This window comes from Dromiciops gliroides, chromosome 3 (genome assembly GCF_019393635.1).
Source record: "Dromiciops gliroides isolate mDroGli1 chromosome 3, mDroGli1.pri, whole genome shotgun sequence".
Lineage (NCBI taxonomy): Eukaryota > Metazoa > Chordata > Mammalia > Microbiotheria > Microbiotheriidae > Dromiciops > Dromiciops gliroides.
Window position 1 is genome coordinate 442,192,542 of NC_057863.1, and position 14,953 is coordinate 442,207,494.

Sequence of the window (14,953 nt, forward strand, 5' to 3'; positions counted from 1 at the left end):
ACTGCTTTAGACTGACCTAGATTCTTTGACATTTTACTGGGAAATGGAGGGGGGAGTGGAAGGAAGAATTATGTTTTAATGAGCTCTGGACCATGACAATCCTAGGCAGAGCAAGGACCAAAAGCTAATGCCTTTTCATTCCCATATAGGTGAGCTCTTACCTTACAGGCTCAACATCTGAAAGGAACTGAATGTTTAATTCAGAAAATGTCTAGAACATAAGGAAGGTTTTTAATTCAGTTAATCACAGCTCTGAGCTAATTTGTATCCAGTGGAGGTGATTTGTACTTCTAAGGGTAGCCGGAGAATACCTTGCTTTGAGAGCTATACTAATATTGCCCACCAGGGGACGATGTGGTGCAATGTTAGAAGCATTCTTAGACTCTTGCTCTTTTTTTCCTTCTGAGTTGCATGCTACAAATCCCCCCTCCCCCCTTTCAGGTTGGGATTAAAATAATAAACCATAGATTAAATTCTGAAAAGGACCTTAGAAGTCATCCTGTCTAAACTCCTAACTTTATAACTAGGGGAACTGAGGTCCAGAAACATTACAATGACTTACCCACAGTCACACAGTAGGGGGCAGAGTTGAAATTTTAAGTCCTCTGACTACTATTCTATCAATTTTTCTCTTGCAAGATGACTGATTAGCCTACCATAGTTTTGCATTTATGAAGTAGGACCATGTTGAAGGTTTACTCACAGATTTAGAGCTAGAAGGGACTTTGAAGTTTATCTGGTCCAATCTTCTCACTTTGCAGTGGCAGCTATGTGGCTCTGTAGATAGAGCAACAGACCTGGAGTCAGGAATACTTCAGTTCAAATCTGCCCTCAAATACTTACTAGCTGTGTGACACTAAGTAAGTCCCTTAAACTCTGTTTGCTTCAGTTTCCTCATCTGTAAAATGGGGATAATAATAACACTTACCTCTCAGTGTTGTTGTGAAGATAAAAAAAAGTCAGATGATAACTGTAAAGTACTTAGCACAGTGCCTTGCACATAGTAAGCACTATAAAAATGTTAGTTGTTATTACAGAAAAGAAACTGAAGCTCAAGAAATAAAATCACAAAGCTAGTCATTTACAGAGTGTCAATTTGAACCCAGAGCTTCTAACTTCATGCCCTATACGATGTGGCATAAGGCAATATAGGTTGAAGAGATTTCATGGTCAAAGGAATGGGCACCAAAATGTGAGGAGGTCTGATGTAAGGACCTTGAAGTCAAGATTGAGTCAACAAAAGTCAAGATGATGTTTACTAATAATATTCTCTACAAGAAAACTTATCTTCTAGTCCCACTTCCCCACCAATTAGACTGGAACAAAAGTTTGATTGGAATAAAAAATAGATCTCTACAAAATTACGTGGATCTCTCAGAACAGATGAATGCTAACTAAAGAAGGAAATTCGGAAAGTGCCTCTGCCAGGGGCTGAACCTGGTTGTTGTTGTTCCCCTTTCCTTCTTGAAGAGGACCAATGACATCAGGAAGGTGACATCATGACTCACAAGTGAATTGGATTTAAGTGAGGCAGAGCTGTGCAAAGTCCTCAGCCTTGTTCTCTCCTCCAGTCAGCAGAGTCTAGTAGAAAGACATACATCAAGATGGCTGGCAATGGCCTCAGATGCAATGGGAGACCTTGGCCTTTTTAAGCTAAGGTCTTTCCCAGGTCTCAATTTGTCTGAGGCAATACCCATTCAGTGATTAAGGCTAGGTAAAAATCGAGGCAAAAGATTGATGTAGGGGCAGCTAGGTGGTGCAGTGGATAAAGCTCCGGCCATGGATTCAAGAGGACCTGATTTCAAATATGGCCTCAGATACTTGACACCTACTAGCTGTGTGACACTGGGCAAGTCACTTAACCCTCATTGCCCGGGGTGGGGAGGGGGGAGATAGATGTAGGCCATGAAAGCCAGCAGAGAAATACGGAACTATTACAGTAAGAAATAAGGACATGGTACAATGGAAAGGGCGCTGAACCTGGTAGAGCTAAAACAGAAAACTCAGAATGTTATAAAGCCAATCCACTGACAATTTTCCAAATGCCAACAGATAGTTATTCTGGTGACAGTGGTACTTGCTATATTCAATACTTTGTGTAAATGCCACCCCACTTCCATCAAGAAATTCCATGTAATTTCTAAGAAAGGCCAATTCACTAAAAAGCATGCATTAAGGAAGAAATAAAACCAACTGAAAAGAAAATATTTGTCCCATTGTACACCCGGGGTATAATGAAGTTCTCCAGCTGAGACAAGAAATGAACCCATTTTCTATACAAAGATAGTTCTTATTGCTAACTCTTCTCCTCTCAGGAGATGTTGTACACTTCCAGAGCAGTGTTACAGAAAGTATGCTGGAACACACACAGGGAATGTTCTGATAGGAAAACCTGAAGGAGCTGGATTTGCTAAAGGATGGCTGAAGTTGAGTATGGACTAAACCTAATAGCACATCCTCCATCCCCACCAAAAAATGGAAAAGATGTGGAAGATAGTAGGGTTGGGGGCAGAGAGAAGAGTGGTAGGGCTGGCCTGCCAAATTATAGCTAAAGGCTAACTTATCTTGTATAAAAGTATTGCTTCAGGGGGCAGCTAGGTGGCGCAGTGGATAAAGCACTGGCCCTGGATTCAGGATGACCTGAGTTCAAATCCAGATTCAGACACTTGACACTTACTAGCTGTGTGACCCTGGGCAAGTCACTTAACCCTCATTGCCCCACCTAAATAAATAAATAAATAAATGTATTATTGCAGATAAGCAGTGACAGGCTGGTGCCACTCTCAAGCTAAACTTAATTCAGATCCATCTCTTTCCTTCCCAGAAATATTGAACAACTCTGATGCTTATCTAGCAGCAGTAGGATTCGAAGCTTTATTAGGGTTCAGACAGTTCATTTTAGTTAGAAAAAAATGCATCCTGTGCAGTGAATGCCTAGAATGCAATTAAGAGCTTAATGCTCATGGGATTTATAGACTTAGAGCTGGAAGAGACCTTAGAGGTCATGTAGTCCAATGAAGAAACTGAGGCACACATAGCTTCAGTCTATCAATGAACATTTATTAAGCACCTACTATGTGCTGGCTGCGATGCTAAGGGTTAGACGTACAAATAAAGGCAAAAACTGGGTCCTTACCCTCAAGGACCTTGCATTCTAATGGAGGAGACAATATGCAATTAACTATTCATACAAACAACTTTGTTGTTACTGTTCAGTGACTCTCCATGATCCCCTTTGGGGTTGTCTTGGCAAAGATACTGGAGTGGTTTGCCATTTTCTTCTCCAGCCCATTTTACAGATGAGGAAGCTGAGGCAAACAGGGTTAGGTGACTTGTCCAGGGTCATACAGCTTGTGTCTGAGGGTGGATTTGAACTTGGGAAGATGGGTATTCCTGAATCCAAGTCCAGTGCTGTATCTGCCAAGCCTCCTAGCTGCTTCATACAAACATTACCCACTATAAATATGGAAGGTAATCAAAGAGGGAAGGCACCAGCAGCAGGGGTTAAGTGGCTGGTCTAAGATCACACAGGTAGTGAGTGTTAGAACCATAATGCAAACCCAGGTCTTCTCTCTCCAAATTCAGCACTCTCCAATCGCACACAGTGGCATACTAACAAGAAGAGCTAATTTTTATGAAGCTTTAAGCTTTGCAAAGCACTTTTCTATATCATCTCATTTGATCCTCACAACAGCACTGTGAGATAGAAGTGAGAAAGGCAAAGTGATTTTGCCCAGGGTCATAAAGTGAGTTAAATTAGCTGAGGCAGGATTCAAACTCAGGTCTTCCTGATTTGGGATCTAGCCCTCTATAAACTATGCCACCTACCTGCCACTTACTGAGGGAGCTTACATGAATCCTCAACAACAAATTTAACAAATACTTATTTTACTGAGTATCTACTAAGTTGAGGAAGACATTGTGCTAAATGCAAAGGGATAGAGAGATGAAAATCTACCAGTCTCTTCTTTCTAAAGGAAGAGGAGTACATCATGTCTCAATTACTATAGTCTGGTGGGCCTGCCTGCCTGAAGGCTCTCCCCACTCCAATCCATTCTCCACTCAGACACTAAAGTGATTTTCCTAAAATGCAGGTATAACCATGTCGCACACACACATACACACACACTGTAAACTTCAGTGGCTCCCTATTGCCCCCAAGGAGAAAATACAAAATGTTCTGTTTGGCATTCAAAGCCCTTCATAATCTAGGTCCCTCCTTCCTTTCCAGTGTTTTTACACCATGCTCCCCAACATCCAGTAATACTGGCCTCTGGGCCACTCCATCTCTGGGCTCCAGACATTCTCTCTGGCTAGAATACCCTTCTTCCTCCAATCCAACTACTGACATCCTTGGCTTCAACTATAATGCCACCTTCCACAGGAAACCTTTCCCAACCCCTCTTATTTCCAATGACTTTCCTCTTCTAATTATTTCCTATTTATCCTGTATATGGCTTACTTTGTAAATACTTGCTTGCATATTGTCTCCACCCCCATCAGATTGTAAGCTTGTTGAGGGCAGGGACTTTTTACCTCTTTTTATGTTCACAGTGCTTAGCACAGTACCTGGCACATAATAAGTGCTTAATAAATGTTTATTGAATTAAATTGAATGTATACGGACAAATAAATACAAGGTAATTAGAGGAAGAAAAAATAAATAACACCTAGGAGGACTCTTCCAGGAAGGCTTACTGGAAGAAGCAGCCATTGGAGTAAGCTTTGAAGGATAACAAGGACTCTAAAAGGCAGGAAAAAATGAAAAGGGAACCTAATCCAGATCTGGAGAAATGATGGCTTGTCCTAATGCCTGTAGGAAGAAGATAGAATTCCCAATAAAGAAATAGAGAGTGGTCCAGTTCAGCTGGAGAAAAGAATGAACAAATGAGAGTAATGTGAAATCAGTCTGGAAAGGGAGGGGAGAGACAAATTGTAGAAGGCTTTAAAAGCCAAGCTGAGGAGTATACATTTTATCCTACAGGAAACCATTGAAATTCTTTGAGCCTTGACATAGTCAGATCAATGCCTTTGAGATTATTTTGACAGCTTTGTCAGGGATGGGTCAGAGAAGGGAGAAACTAGAGGCAGGGAGAATAATTTGAAAGCTATTATAGGCTAGTGCAGGGAAAAAGTGATTAGGGCCTGAAGTAGAGTGGGGGCTGAGTGGAGAAAAGGGGACAGATACAAGAGATGTTAATGGAGGTTGAATTAATAACTCTCAGCAACTGATTGGGTGTAAAAGGGAGGGAAGGAAGGGAAGGGAGGGAGGAGGGAGAGAAAAGAGTCAGGGATGACTCCATGACCACAGACCTGAGTAACTGGGAGCACTCCACCAAAATATCCATGTTAGTTCTCGAGCTATGAGCAATGGCATCACAAGGACAGAGATGCTATCCAAAATAGACAATTAGCACACAAGATAAGGACCTATGGGAAAGGAGCATAGCAGAAATGTCACACAAACACACTCTTTTTTTTTTTAATGAAGCAATTGAGGTTAAGTGACTTGCCCAGGGTCACACGGCTAGTAAGTGTTAAGTGTCTGAGGCCAGATTTGAACTCAGGTTCTCCTGAATCCAGGACTGGTGCTCTATCCACTGCGCCACCTAGCTGCCCTCAACAAACACACTCTTACAAAAAAATTAAAGGGTGGAGGGAAGAATCAAAAAATAACATTGTACAGGCACTGCTTCATCAGGAAATGGCCTAGTCAGTAACTTAGTCAAGCCAGGGCATGATTTCATCTCCTCCCTCTAGTGAACAGCCTTAATTAGGATCAACAAGAATGAGCCTTCTCATTCTAGTCTTCTGGAACTGTGTGAGGATTTGGATCATACATTCTGCTTTCCTTGACTCAGGCCAGAATGCTCTATCATATCATAAAAGGAAAAGAGAAGGGAAAGAATTAACAACTGAGCACCCCAGAGAACAAGTGAGCATTTTCCCCATAATGCCTTGGCATCTAGGGGAAGAGAAGAGGGCTTTGCCCAGTCTACATTGTGGGAAAGTCCAACGCTGTCTTCCTAGAACAGTCCAGTTTGTCTAAACTTTACCAGTCTTTAAAAGTTAGATTGCTTCAGTAAAGACTACGTGCAAAAAGGCCTGAATCAAACTGGGAGGTTTGGGTCATTTTATCTCCAACAGGCCCATCCTTTTCCAGCTGTGTGTGGTTCACAGACATACCAGCCAAACAGAGATAAACTCAGGAGCTCCTTGTAAGCTCTGCAAGGATCCTCAACCCAGGAAACCAAAGTCAAGTTTTCACTCGCACATTTATAAAGCTCTAGTGCAGCCGTGTGGGCCAAACTGAAACTACTCTTCAGCTGGCTGCCGCTCAAGCTGACAGCTGTGACTGATGGCTTTGACAGCCTTCAGGAGACACCTGTCCTCTGGAGGAGAAAGAAAGAGCAGAGTGGATCTGAAACTACTCTTCTTCTCAAGGGAACTCAATAGACTTTCCGACTTCCAATTATACTCTCACTGAAACGTCTACATGGAAAATGGCACTGCAGGAAAGGTAGTGGGGAAGAGTGAAAATGATATTACATTTGGTCAGGGAACCTGCATTCAAATCCAGGCTCTGAGACTCATGACTTGTGGAACCTCGGACAAATCGCTTAACCCTTCTAGACTCAGTTTCCACATCTATAACATGAGATCAGACAAGATAACCTCTTAATTCTTGTGCCATGTCTTGTGGACGTCATCACTGGTAATTCACTTGTATTCTGCCACGTGTCTTTCCATCGTGCTTTGGAGATCACCTATCATTGTGATTCTTCTGAAATCATGATGTTCCAGAATTCTTAGCCATCAATGGGAGAATATTGATGTAAAAAAAAAAAAGATGGGCCTTTGTGCCAGTGACTAGCTTGGGATCATTAAAAGCACAGTGCAATTTTTAAAATGTCATCCAGCTTACCTTTCATTTCCTATTCAATTCTCTGCCCAGTTCATCATTCATCTTCAGAGTCTCTCCAACACATATATATATATAGTGATGGGCTACTTCAATGGACTATCCATCTAACTAGGTGGTGCAATAGATAGCACTAGAGACAAAAAGACCTGACAAGTCCATCCTCACAGACTTACTAGTTATATGACTCCAGGAGAGTCAGTTAACCTTTATCTACCTCAGTTTCCTCATCTGTAAAATGGGAATGATAATAGCACCTACTTCATAGAGTTGTTGTAAGGATCAAATAAAATCTTTGTAAAGTACTTAACATAGTTCCTGGCACATAGTAGACATTTAATAAAGGCACTGAATTGTTTCCATCTTTCCTTCTTTCCTTCCTTCCTTCCTTCCTTCCTTCCTCTCTTCATCATGTTCAGTCTGATAAGTATCCACTCTTCATTCACATAGGCTTCCTATTGAGGGACCATCTCCAGTCATCCTAATGTATATCTTGCCACTGGACCCAGATGGCTTTTTTTTTTTGGTGAGGTAATTGGGGTTAAGTGACTTGCCCAGGGTGACACAGATAGTAAGTGTCAAGTGTCTGAGGTCAGATTTGAACTCAGGTCCTCCTGAATTCAGGGCCAGTGCTTTATCCACTGAGCCACCTACCTGCCGCACCCCCCACCCCCCATGGCTTTTGAGGAGAGAGTGAGGCTGGTGACTTTGCACAGCCCTGCCTCACTTAAATCCAATTCACCTGCAAGTCATGATATCATCTTCCTGATGTCATGATTTTCTTCAAGAACAAAGGACAAACAATAAACAAATGAGGTTTCCTGTCAAGATTACTAGACTGATTTCTTTTGAATGGTTGCAGATTTCACTGAGTAGGCACTGTCCTATTCTGGAGCTTAATTCAATTAGCACTGAGTTATCTATAAATAGGAATTATGTGGAGAACCTCTGCATCTATAAGGAACCCCACTTCCATCCAGATTTTCTATAGGACATCCTCTATGACATGAACCACCCCTTTGGAATCATATATTTTCTTGCTTTACGTCTCACTTGACATAGATATTCAGGGAATCTTTGAACAAGTTATCTGTGTGTGTCTGTGTGTTGATATCTCAATGAATTTTTGTGCTCTAATTATGGGGATAGAAAACATTCCTTTAAAGCTGCCCTTTGCTCCATTCAATCAGATGCTTTTGAAATAATTTTAAACATTTTTATTTACAGTTTTAAGTTTCAAATTCTACCCCTTCCTTCCTCCTTGCCCTTCCTCCTCCCTGAGATGGTAAGCAAACAGATATACATTGTACATTTGCAATTATGTAAAACATTTCCATATTACTCATTTTGTACAAGAAGACTAGAATAGGGGGTAGCTAGGTGGAGCAGTGGATAGAGCACTGGCCCTGGAGTCAGGAGGACCTAAGTTCAAATCCAGCCTCAGACACTTGGCCCTTACTAGCTGTGTGACAATGGGCAAGTCACTTAACCCCAATTGCCTCACTAAAACGCACACGCACACGCACACGCACACGCACACACAAGAAGACTAGAATAAAAGAAAAAATGAAAGAAAGAGAAATACCATGCTTCAGTCTATATTCAATCAATATCAGTTCTTTCTCTGGAGATGGATAGTACACTTCATCATTGGTCTTTTGGGATTATCTTGGATCATTGTATTGCTGAGAATAGCTAAGTCATTCACAGTTCTTCATCAAACAATATTGCTGTTACTGTGCACAACATTCCCCTGGTTCTGTTCACTTCATTATACATCAGTTGATGTGAGTCTTTCCAAGTTTTTCTGAAATCATCTTGCTTGTCATTTCTTATAGCACAATAATATCCCATTCCAATCATATACCACAGCTTGTTTAGCCATTCGCCAAATTGATGGACATCCCTTTGATTTCCAATTCTTAGCTACCACAAAAAGAGCTGCTATAAATATTTTTGTACAAATAGGTCCTTTTCCCTTTTTTGGATATCTTTGGAATATAGTCCAGCAGAGGTATTGCTGGATCAAAGGGTATGCACAGTTCTAGAGAGAGCCCTTTGGGCATAGTTCCAAATTGCTCTCCAGAATGATTGGATCAATTCACAACTCCACCAACAATGGGCTATTGTCCCAGTTTTCGCTCTAACATCCAACATTTTCCTTTTTTGTCATAATAGTCGATCTAAATCAGATACTTTTTTTTTAAAAAAATGTTTTCAGTTTTGTTGATGCTTTTTGTTTTTATATCACATTCATTTCTGAATATCCACCCCATGAGCCATCTTTTATGACAAAGATGTTTTGTGAACTGTTCAGTATAAATATTTCCAAAGTACCTGGCAATATATGCAACATTACACACCCACTGTTCCCCACCTCTCCAGTGAAAAAGGAGAGAAGTGCATTTTCTCATCTCTTCTCCAAGACCAAGCCGGGTTCGTTATAATTACATGATGTTCAGTTTTCTTTCATTGTTCTTTCCATTCCCATTGCCATAGCCATTAGGCTTGTTGTTTTCCTAACTCTGTTTACTTCACTCTGCATAGTTCTTGGTCAAATAGGATGCTTACTGTGTGTTTCTTTAGGAAAGAAAGGGGGGAAAGGCAAGAATCCAAGTGAGAGTGGGAGAAAGGGGAGGAGAAAAGGAAAAGGCTTAGCCTGGAGCTAAGCCATCAGAGTAACAGGAAGCCTATAGCCTTATCTCTCTTTTCACAGGTTATTGAGCACCAAAGTTCCATGCCCTGAACTGAGACCTAACCTACGTATCTCTCCTCTGGCCAGGAGGCAGATGGTTTTCAGGAGATGTCTGGGACAAGCCTAAGGAAAAAAGCAACATATTCCAAAGGGAAAGATACAGGGAATCAAAGAGTGCAGGCTCTGTGGCAGGCTTAGAAGCAAATTATAGGGCATATGAATAGCTGCTCAGTCAGCCAGGAGTCCTGATAATAGGGAAGCGTAACTACAAGACCGGAGTCCAGCCTAGGGGGCTTCAGGCAAAGACAGGGATGTGTGATTAAGTAATACACATGCACTTGCATGCACACACTTATACATGTGTATCAATGACATCCTGGCTAGCTTGTTAAATAAATGTCTGTATTACATAATATATTTTATATATAGGAGATAGGGACTAGACCTAAGATTTCAATAATATAAGGAATTCCTAGCTGAGCACTTTCTATGAAACTTGAAGTCTTAAAAAATTCCTGGGGGGGGGGGGAGGATGCAGCTAGGTAGCGCAGTGGATAAAGTACCTGCCCTGGATTCAGGAGGACCTGAGTTCAAATCCAGCCTCAGAAACTTAACACTTACTAGCTGTGTGACCCTGGACAAGTCACTTAACCCTCATTACCCACCCACCCCCCAAAAAAGAATGAAGGACAGGGCAGCTAGGTGGCACAGTGGTAAAGCACCGGCCCTTGACTCAGGAGTACCTGAGTTCAAATCCGGCCTCAGACACTTGACACTTACTAGCTATGTGACCCTGGGCAAGTCACTTAACCCCCATTGCCCTGCAAAAAAAAAAAAAAAAGAATGAAGGACAAGCAACAACAACAACAGAGCACAGAGAAGTTAAGACACTTGGGCCAGGGTCACAGAGTCAGTATTTGTTAGCAGTGGGACTTTAAAGGAGGTTTGCTTGTCCCTGAGTTCAGTTCTCTATCCACTAGGTCACATTTCATCACATTTCATATACATATAGATAGAGATGCAGGTAGAGAAATAAAAATAGGGTGGGGATGGTAAATGTTTAACAATCAGCTTTCCAAGAGGAAAATGTAAACACAACACTTTCAAATTCAATCTGCATTAACATTTTTCCATCAAATTTCTTAAGTCTTGACAATCAACAAAACAGTAAGTCAAGTCCTAATTTATGTCATTTGCTGATTTCTGAGATATAAATGCTTGTAGTGAAAATTTAACAATTGACACTCTCATGAGCTGGTGTTTGCTGGCTCCAGCACATCTCTGGATATAAATGTAAATATAAATATATATACACATATACACACATGAGAGTCAACATGGTATAGTGAATCAAGGGAGATGTTCTTTGAATGAGAAAGATGTGGACTTGTCATTTAATTTCTCAGTCTCTCCCAAGAAACTAGGATTGTAAATTGCCTGTTTGCTTCTTGGAATGACTTTTCCACACTGGGAGTTTCCCCACATTCATGAAATCATAGGTCTGGACTACACATATAGGTGTACACATACACACTCACACACACATAGCGATGCTTTTGCTGACTTGTTATATGCCTGAACTTTGCAAAATAGCTCAATCTGCAAGACCTCCATAACTGAGATGTTCAAGACCATCAATGAAAAGACTTAGAAATGAGGAAAAAAGGCATCAGCCAATCTCCTCACTTATTAAAATGTTGTAAAGTCCAAAGCAGAGACTGAGAAGAGGGAACCATAGATAGGAACCCAGAGCAGAAAGATAAAGCATAAAGCACTTTATATTATAGCATAAAGTATAATATACTATAGCAGAGCTTCTTAAACTTTTTCCACTCTTGACCCCTTTTCGCCCAGGAAATTTTTAAGTGACCCCCAGGTATATAGGCATATATAAGAATACACAACCTTCACACACAACAAGGCCAAAAGTTGTTAGCATCTAGTGAAGAAGAAAATATCAAGGTATGAAAATCACTTTCAGGGCTTGACTGACCAAGTGTTGATGTTGTCATTAGGGTATAGATTGTAATTCCACGGCTCTGACAGTGAGCCTTAATGACTACCTGTTATCACAGGGCAAAATAAAAATGTGGTTTTAACCTCTAACTCTTTTTGTTTTGTTTTTTTGTGAGGCAATTGGGGTTAAGTGACTTGCCGAGGGTCACACAGCTAGTAAGTGTCAAGGGTCTGAGGCCGGATCTGAACCCAGGTCCTCCTGAATCCAGGGCAGGTGCTCTATCCACTGCGCCACCTAGCTGCCCCTCAACCTCTAACTCTTAAGAAAAACTTAATGCTGCTTATCAGTATCATCCTAGATTTGAGTACTTGGCATGTCATCCCTAACATCAAGAAACCCTTGTCCAAAAAAAAAAAAAGTTCCTTTAGAATTGTTAGAGAAGAAGTATAAATTGTAGAAGTACGATTTATCCCAGTTCGGTTCTGATATGCATGTTCATGTAATATTTCATGTTGTGACTAATAAAAAACAATTTCTCCTGGTTGTTTATTTATGACCCTAAAAAAAGAATACATAACCTTTTACTATTGTCAAATTTTTGTGACCCCCCCCCACATTCAGTTACCAAATATAGGGTGGAGACTCACAGCTTAAGAAGCTTTGTACTATAGTATACTGCCATACTATAGTTTAGTACACTCTCATACTATATTATAGTAAATACTATTGTATATAAATGGGCAGCTGAGTATTGCAGTGGATAGAGTGCCCAGTATCTTCCTGGGGTCAAATCTTGCTTCAGATACTTACTAGCCGTTTGACCCTGGCAAAGTCACTTTACCCTGATTGCCTCCATTTCCTCATCTGTAAAATGAACTGGAGAAGGAAATAGCAAGCCATTCCTGTATCTTTACCAAGAAAACCCCAAATGGGGTCACAGAGAGTTGGACACAACTTTAAATGACTGAACAACAACAAAATAGTATATATACTATAGTATTTCATAATACATGTGGTATATAGTAATATACTACAGCATTTATCATGGTATACCAAATGATGGTGTAAAGTACTTTATACTATAAAGTATACATGCCTAAAGACTGAGCCACCTTTGCTGCTGTCCTTCCCCAACGATGCTTTGTGCTTTGTTTTCAAGTTGTTATTGCTCAGGATGAGACATATGCTCCTGGGAAAAGGAAAAAAAATGAAAAAAGACTCTGTGTGTGTGTGTGTGTGTGTGTTTACACAAGTGCATGCCTTTGTATTTGTACATGGCTTCCTGAATACTGTCCCCTGCTAATTATCAGGTTTCTCCTTCTTCCTTTTATTGTTCCCTGCTACTCCCTCTAGTATATGGCTACTCTTGATCATAAGATCAAAGATCATAGTTCTCAAAAGAACCTCAAAAGCCATCTGATCCAACCCCTTCTTTATACAAATGAGAAAGACTAGGACCAAAATCACCAAGGACTTAAATCATAGGTGGAATATGAACCAAAGACCTCTGATTCTAGAGTCGATGTCCTTTGCACTGAACCTCCAAATCAGGTCTTTAATTCACCACGTTTAAATACATTCTTTCTGGTCCTTATTAAACAAACTCTTGACCAAGACACCATGCTTTTGTATCATAAATCTGGGTCCAAACCTTATTCTTTGATACTATGAAGTGAGATAATATTTGTAAAGTGCTTAGCAGTGTGCCTGGCACATAGTCAGAGCTTGTAATACTTTTTTCTCTCCCCTTCTTCTCTCCCTAGCTTCTCAACTAGTTGTTCTCTAGAACTCTGGTTCTTTTTCTTTTCTTTTCTTTTTTTAGCAAAGAAACTCACTCATTCAAATCATATCAAAACAGAAATCAGAGAAGGTATACATAGAAGACTATATACCATACAATATCGAGTGAAGGAGCTCTCCCCATGGGAGTGAGGAAACTCAGCTCAACAGAGAGAGAGAGAGAATTCCAGATCTCACCCAAGGGAAAGTTCTCCAAAATCTCTAGTGTTGCTAGCTTGGGATAGGGATGTGGTGGAGATTGCTAGCTCTTCTCATGTTCCTAGAGTCTTTTCCTTCAGCAACCTGACATTGGGTTGGCTGCTTTTACCAAGTTCCTTCACAGTTGCCAGCCCATATGGGTGGCACAGAGGTTTAAATAGGTAGGTTTCATTTTTTACCCCCAGGAAAACATTAGCATAAACAACCCAGCTACAATCCAATTACCTCTTGGTGACTCTGACCCCAGACAGATGGAATCTTCTCAATCCACATATGATTTGGAAGGGCAAGGGGAGGGGGGAGTTTTTGCCACAGAGCTTCCCATGAGGAAGTTGGATACTGAAGCTCTTTGTGAAACAAGAATGTGGGACAATTATTTTGTGAGTAGTACTGCTGTTCTAGAAGGAGATTCTCCAGGCCACGAGATTGCCAATGGCTGCCTTTTTTGATCTACCACAGGGCAGCTAATTAGAAGACTTGCGGCGGTGGAGGCAAACAGGAAATGCCCTAGACTCAGAGTAAGGAGCCTGAGGTCTGGATATCAGCAATGACTTTGTATGTGAACTTGCTCCTCCCTTTCTGCAGCCACTAAATGAAGTTAACGGATCCTTTCTACTCCCTTTCTCCCAGAAACATTAATGAAAATAAAGGTGATAATAAGCATGAACTACTTTGAGATCTTCCTAAGGAATCCAAAGTGGCAGAGCATTTCTCTAAAATATTTATAATTAAGCAGGCTGATCAAGCTTTTTAATTGTTTTTTTTTTATTTGTTAACTGGGTGGGAAGGTTGGAAATCTAGATCTGGGATTTTGCTGGAAATTGTAAGACATTCCCAGTATGATGTCTCCTTCTACCCAAACGGATCAGCATATCATCTATAATTTAGAGTCTTAGAGACTTGGCTAGAGTACCAAAAGGTTAAGTAGACTTATCCATGGCCAATAGCCAGGATGTATCACTGTCTCTGAAGTGACATCCTGGACTCTCAGGACCCAGCAAATCTATTGATTGCTAGTATTTTTTTTAAGAAAATCTACCCTGGGATCAAACCAGCCCACTTAGAGCATAATCTTTGCTTAGATCTTGGGGTTTGTTTCCTGATGTTTCTGTTTTTGCTTTCAGAAAGTACCAGAGACCTTTTGAAGCTGTAAGTCCAGGATTCCACAGCCAGTTTTCTATCCCCTGTGCTGCTCTGCATCTTTTAACTTTATGGAAGTAAAAAATAGAATAATAGCCTACTTTTATTCAAGGCTTCTGAAGAATGAGAAGCTCTTCATGCATTATCTCATTTACCCCAGATTATCTCTCTGTGAAACGAGGTTAGATTGTTCATTGTTGGAATAATTTAATGTGAAGCTTGATATTATCTATAAGAGTAA